The following is a 7,055-nucleotide window of genomic DNA, read 5'->3' on the forward strand; positions in this document are numbered from 1 at the left end:
AATCACAAATGCACCCAATTCAGAGAAGGAAGATGGCAAATTCACATTTACCGCGTAGGAATTTGTTTACATTGAGCGAATGGAAAGACGAGGCACCCGCACCTTGATGATGGTGTTGCCGACCTCTAGGACGTGTCCTGGGTCCAACTCCAAGCATCCTAACATGTGCAACTTGGGGGCATGACCAATCATCACCTTGGTGCGGTTGCCATCATGGTCTTCAGGGCTCCAGCCTCCCGACTGGATGAGCCGCTCAAGGCATGGCGCGTCCACCACGAAGATTTCTTCAACCCAGCCCCCGATGATCTGCACGCGCCACAGGCTTTGGCTGACAAGGCGGATGCAATGCTCGAACATCTCCCCTTCGAGACACAGCGTCTCCAGCACGGGGCTCCTGTCGAGGATGAAGTCCAAATCACTGAATGCTCTTCATGATGACGTTGCAGAGCCCGAGCTCAAGGAGGTTCGGGAAGCAGGTGGCGCGCGGGAGGTCGGCCGTGACAGGGAAAACCCAGAGGCCGAGGTAGAGTCGAGTGAGGGTTTCCATGCCTAAGAAAGTGGAGGGGAGAAAGATCTCGAGTGGCCACGGGTGGTTGACAAGGACGAGTTCCTGGATGCCCTTGCCGGCGATGATCTGGAGCCACCCTGCGAGCAGAGGGGACTCGTGAGGTGGACGCAGCGGAAGGGCCCGGGTGCGCGGCGAGGACGTGGGAGACGGCGCAGGTGACGAGCTGCGCGTATGCGATGCCCGCGGGGTGGATGTGAGTGTCGACGATGACGAGCGGGGCGGAGCGCCAGACCCCGCGCCAGCGCCGAGAGAGCGCCACGGTGCGCGCGGCATCCTTGATGGGGATGCGGGAGACGATGTAGCCGAGGAGTGCGTCGGGGAGGCGGCTGACGCGGTCGACAGAGTCACCGGGAAGGAGAGCGAAGAGGCGAGCGTCGGTCGTCACGGGCGGCTCTGGGAGGGCGTAGTGGGTGTAGGAGAGGACGCGGGCGAGGAAGCCCTCCACCTCGGCCGGGTCAAGGCCCAGGCGCCGGAACATCGCCGCCATCACTGGATTCAAGGGAAGGGCTGGCACCCCGGTATCCATGGCCGTCGCCGAAAGCGCCGCGACGGGGATGAGGGTTTTGAGCGGCGCGTGCTATGTGGAGTGGAACGGCGGAGGAGAGGGAAAATTGCTCCGGAGCCGTGGGACCAACTATCCTGGGATTAGTGTGGACTTTGAGAGGGTTCCGGGAAAAATCCATCGAACCCTTAAAAAAATAAAAAATACGCCGGTTTTATTTGAGGGGCTTGCCAACAATAAAATTGTGCAATTAATTTTCTTAAGGCCTCGTTTGGTAGAAGCGGATCGGAGGGGTTTTCAACGGAATTTCCTCGCGTGGCCCAGAATCCTCCCAAATCCCCGTTGGCCCATTTGGTACACAGGGTTTTCACGGCCCAATTCCCCCGAACCCCCTCCGGACCCCTCCTTTCCACGCGGCTCTAAGCCCTTGAGTCCCCCTCGAGGATTTGGAGGAGACGCCGCCGCCGCCGCCCGGCTCCTCCTCAAGACACCGCCGCCCGACTCCTCAACACGCCGCTGACCGACGCCTCGACGCCGACGTACCTCCTCCGCCGTACTGGCCTTCTCCCCGGTGGTAAGCCCTCGCCTCGCGTCCCCTCCTTCCCCTCGTCGTTTAGGTTTCCTCCATCCGCCCGGCCATGGCTGCTGGCTCGTCCTCCCCGGCGAGTTTGCCGAGCATGCCGTCTTCGAGGGCACCAAGGCCGTCACCAAGTTCACCTCCTCTTAGATCGCTAGTTTTTGGTGGTGCTTGTAGTTACCTTGGTGTTTGACTCGTCTGTCTGAATCTAGAAGTGTTAGTGATGGATGAAATTTGTTGGATGTTCTTGGGATGCTCTAATCTGGAATAGAAATGCGCACTTCCTGCTGTGTGACTTGTTCTGTAACCTGAATTAACGATAGATTTTCCTCTGGATTATAGTTGTACTCCTTTTTAAGTATTTTTACCACTGGATGCGTGTTTGATATGTGGAGTCAGTTCATCCTCATGGGCCACCAACGGTATATATTCGCATGTAAACCCTGAGCAGAGACGAGAAATAAACGAAAAGAAGCAGGCTTGATTCGAGCTTGTGCCAATACACCGGTTTTGTGTGCGCATGTGTACCATAAACGAAAAGAATCAGATCCAGGAGCTGTGTGCGTGTGTTCAATCAGGCAAGAATCAATTATCTTGAATTCTTGATGCTACTGCTTGCTGCCGCTGCTACTTGCTGCTCGTTGTTGCTGTACAAACAGTGTAAAATGAGTCAACTGAAGTCCGGAGATTAGATGATTGGCATGCTGTAGAAATTCTTTTGATTAGATGACTGGCTGCCAACTGAAGTAAGGAGATGTACCAGCTACATATTGTTGTACCAATGGAAAGATTTTATTTGATCAGACTTGTTAAGTTTTTACTGAATTTTAATCAGATTGTTGTAACAGCTCCTTCTGTTTGTTGTTCCAGATCAGTGTTCATGTACGCTAGACTGTACAGGAACATGGCAGGCAATCTGCGGCGTTCATAATCTGGTAGATTACTTTATTCCTGTGTAATTTAGCCCTAGGGATGGTAGGTTTCAGAATGTGGTTAGTTTTGGGTCTGTCATGCTTGCCGCTGATACGCATAAATTAGTTTACGATTGTTGTGCCCTGTTTTCCTGAACCTGGGATAGTTCTAAGTTTTCAGTCGAGAGGTGAAGGCAATGGTACAAATAAATGTTTCAGAAGCAAGTGCTCCTGTGTGCTGATCGTAATTGCTTAGTGGAAGTGCTCTCTTGTTCTGGTTTTAACCTTTGAAGATTTCGTTGAATACAGTTGACGTAGGTCTTGATTTAACTCTAGTCTAGCTCTTGATAGTTCTAGAGCTGTTGTTCATTTCTTATCATCTGTTATTTCCTAAACAACAGTGGAGATCTAGACTACTTGCTTGCCTCCCTGTTTATCGACTACAAGTAACAAGTCTGATTTCTGTGCACTTTTGGTGAAGCAAATAGTCCTCTAGCTAGCTAGCTAACTTGGTCTTGTATTGACGGTATCACACAGATTGGTTCCTATTTCTGTCATCGATTTATTATCTAGCTAGCTAGCTAATTTGGTCCATTTCCATTGAACTGAATCTATGTAATGGACCTTGCTAACTTGTTCTCTCTCCATGGACCTTGCAGCCTCTTCCACGCTCCACCACCATCAGCCTCCTTAACCCCGACCGAAGAGCTGACCTTTTCCCCTCTAAGGTAAGCTACTTATGACTGTAGATCAGTAAATATATCTGATGGTTGTTGCTTATGCAAGGGAAAAGTCTCTTTGATTTTGGTCTTGATTCTAATTGTCCATCTTCTGCATGCTTTAGTGTTGCCTCATTTTGTTTAACTGGTTTTAGTTTCTGTTACATGGGAGAACCAATTCCCTGTAACTCAAATATAAATGACTAGTTTCTATCTATCTACCTCCCTATTAAGTTGATACATTAATTATGTGTTCTGTTCTCACACAAATATATGTAATTGACCTTGCTAACTTGTAGTAACGATGCCTTTCTAACTGATCTGAAATATAGTAACGATGTGGTGCGCCTCTTGGGAAACTTTGGTTTTGAACCTAGTTCTACCCGGACCAGACTAAAAGGAATGTTTCTCAGTTTCATCGATCCTTTTTTCCAGAAATGTTCAGTTACCATAGCATTTTTATTTCAGACCTTGTATAACAGCTTGAGATGATGTTGTGTTATATGGTTCAGTCTTTCTTCAGTTATTCCTTTCAGTATATCACTGTTCACTTTTGGTTCAGTCTGTTTAAAATGCATATCAGTTTAGCTGCCATTGTCTAGCCAGTGATAAGCGAGCTCCCGAATGCTATATTCGGTTAGTAAGATGGCAAGTACAACTAAAATGAAGCAGTCTGAAGTGTGGCAGCCATGCATTAGATGTCTACATGCTAGTACATCTGTCCATGCTACATGGATACTCATTCGTCTACCGTTTTTCTCTGTCCATCTTTATTCACGTTTTCAGGCAGTTACTTCTTATATTTTCATGTGTGTTTGTGCTCTAGACTTACAAAATTAGCATTGAAGCAAGCTATCAGAGACGATTATTACTTTGGCACCTGATCATGTTACAAAATTAGTGTGCCACCTGATCATGTTAATCATTATTCAAGCGGCTTGCTAGTTATAGATACTGAGATGTACCGAATATAGCTACTGAGCTTTTATTTAAGCTTTGTTTCCCCTTGTTCTATGCAAACGAAGTGGAGTTCTCAACTTTGGTATGTTCTTATTTTGACAGAGACCTACCGCGTGGAATCTTGTCAGAGTGAACAAATTACCGCCGTCTTGAGATTTTATAGTTTGTAGCAAGTTTTATCTTTGTTGTAAAATTATGTGGTGGCTGTGATGAATTGTTATTGCCGTGAAAGATTATGATGTTATGATAAATTATGATTGATGGGATTCGGATTCGAAGTCATGTTATTATGATAAATTATGTTGTTGTGATGAGATATTAATTTCAAGTCATGCAAAATTATGTTGCTGCTGGGAAAAACTGCTGCTAAATCATTCCCCTGTAGTCACTTCGTCTCATATTTATTTGGTGACCTTTACAATTCTGTAGAAAGATATAAGGGGAGTTAGTTACATTGTAAAGATTAAATTTTTAAATGTTCTACACCATGTTAAGTCAATATTATAAATCCTGCGTACCAAACAGAAATTTTGGACAAAGAGGATTGTGGATGGAGGGGTTTTGTGTATTCAAAGGGTTTTGAGGGGATTGGGTGGAAGGGAGGGATTCACCAAATCCTCCCAAATCCCCTCCTCCCAAAACCTCTCAAATACTCCTCTGCCAAACAAAGCCTAAAGGTAATTGTGCAATATAAATGCTCACAGAAATACAAGCTGGGTCATGGGATCCATCGCCAAACTGATGCACTGGGACTAGGAGGCCCACCAAACTTCTATCTCTCTGTATTTCGCAGCTCCCCTCTGGTTTCGGCCAAGTCTTATTCAAGGCCTTCAACGCCTGTTACATCGTTATTCGCAAACGGACACACACACCTATTACAAATATACCCTAAAGACAATAAATTTGTTATTATCATATTTCCTTATTCAAGATAAATGTTTATTATTTGTGCTAGAATTGTATTGACCGTAAACTTAAATACATGTGTGAATACATAAACAAATACTATGTCCCTAGTAAAATCTTTACTAGACTAGCTCGTTGATCAAAGATGGTTAAGGTTTTCTAACCATAAACATGAGTTGTCATTTGATAACGAGATCACATCATTAGGAGAATGATGTGATGGATAAGACCCAACTGTAAGCTTAGCAGTTGATCGTATCAGTTTATTGTTAAAGCTTTCTTCATATCAAATATCTATTCTTAAGACCATGAGATTGTACAACTCCCTGACACCATAGAAATACTTTTTTTTTGAGACTAGAGTAGAAGGCCTACTCAAAAGGACTAGTACATTCGGAGATCATCAGAGATCTAAGACTGAGGGGCACGTCCGCGACCATCAGTTGGTCTTCACTACTTTTGTTCAGCACTGCTAGTCCATGTGCCAAAGCATTTTTGCACCGCTTCACGTGTTGGACCTCACATGCAGGAAAGGCAGCCATTGCCTGTTTAATATCCATAATTAGGCCGTAGTATGTAGACCGCGAGGGAGTCTGAGTACATACTTCTCTCACAATAAATTTTTTTTGAAAACATTAAGCTTTATTGATTAGAAATAACAGTTACATCATCAATAAGAAAAGATACAATATCAATCATGGGCTCCTCAAACCAATCCCTAGTCGCTGAATATTTCGCTAGCCTAGCAATTTCATGAGCAACTTTATTTGCTTCCCTATTACAATGTTCAAATCTAATAATAGTAAAATCGCAAGCCATAAAATAGCAATCATCGAAAACTGCCGTCGCCGCTCCCGCCGATTGTCCTCCATTCTTCATCGTCGCCGCTCCTCTCACAATGAATTGGTTATCCATTTCGAGGATCAACTGACCATTAAACAAGACGGCCAGCTCCTTCCGACCAATCAGAGCAGCATTGGCTTCCGCCTCTTCCGCACTATTACTAGGTCGCAGCTTCTTGCATACTGACATGATTACCTGGCCGTGGTGATCCCAAGCGACTACACCTGCAGCGCCTGCTCTAGTATCAGCCTCGAAAGCAGCATCCGTATATTCAGCTTGACGGAACCTGGTTCCGGAGGCGACCACTGCAAGTTCAGACTGTCAGGGCCCCTCGTCATCGATTCTAGCAAACCTGTATTTTCTTTTCCATCTGACAAATGCGTATAGGATCTGGCGTTTTTTAGCTCCTCTGCGCACTTCTCCAGGAACTGAGCGGAGCGTCTGATTGTCTCCTTCCCATTATTACGGATGCAGTCTTCTCTCAAATACCAAGAGCGCCAGAGAAGCAACATGTTATTGGCGCGAGTATCATCATCTTCAGTGTCCAGCAGTACTTGCAGCCAATCCTCACCTGTGTACCAAATTTTTTTCTCTAGAGGTAGACTCCAAACCTCTCTCATTACGTATCTGAGGCTTTTACTCTTTGTACATGAAATGACCGCATGGTATTGGTCCTCCTTGCCATTACCGCAGATGCTGTAGATGCCGTCCATCTCAAGTGTTCTTTTCCGTTTATTTTCCTTTGTTGCCAAAGTATTCGTCGCCACTCTCCAACTAAAAATTCTGACTTTGCCCGGTACATTAGCTTTCCAAATGAGGTCCCAAATGCTACGATCATTTGTATCCCTCGTGGAGCTCGAAGTGTCATTGCTTGATTTGCTCGCACAAGTCACTGCTAATTTATACGCATTCCTCACTGAGAAGATTCCATTACTTTCATTGTGCCATGCTACACGGTCATCTACCTCAGAGGCTGGAATTTTGAGCTTGCAAATCTCAGCCGCATCAAAAGGATAGAAGATCTGATTTATTAATTCAACATTCAACTCTTTTCTGTCCGGGAGCATTA

The 7,055-nt window shown here is 45.6% G+C and overlaps 1 long non-coding RNA gene across 2 annotated transcripts; it reads left to right on the forward strand.

Moving 5' to 3' along the window:
- The first annotated feature begins 1,450 nt into the window (after positions 1-1,450).
- LOC125543382 lies at positions 1,451-4,597 on the forward strand. Of its 2 annotated transcripts, XR_007298414.1 has the most exons (4): positions 1,451-1,644; positions 2,518-2,582; positions 3,218-3,286; positions 4,340-4,597. It is a non-coding gene; the product is annotated as an uncharacterized LOC125543382 (long non-coding RNA). The 2 variants fall into 2 exon arrangements; XR_007298413.1 differs by lacking the exon at positions 2,518-2,582 and having other exon boundaries at positions 1,456-1,644.
- The last annotated feature ends 2,458 nt before the right edge of the window (positions 4,598-7,055 follow it).

Source organism: Triticum urartu, chromosome 3 (assembly GCF_003073215.2).
Source record: "Triticum urartu cultivar G1812 chromosome 3, Tu2.1, whole genome shotgun sequence".
NCBI classification, from domain to species: domain Eukaryota; kingdom Viridiplantae; phylum Streptophyta; class Magnoliopsida; order Poales; family Poaceae; genus Triticum; species Triticum urartu.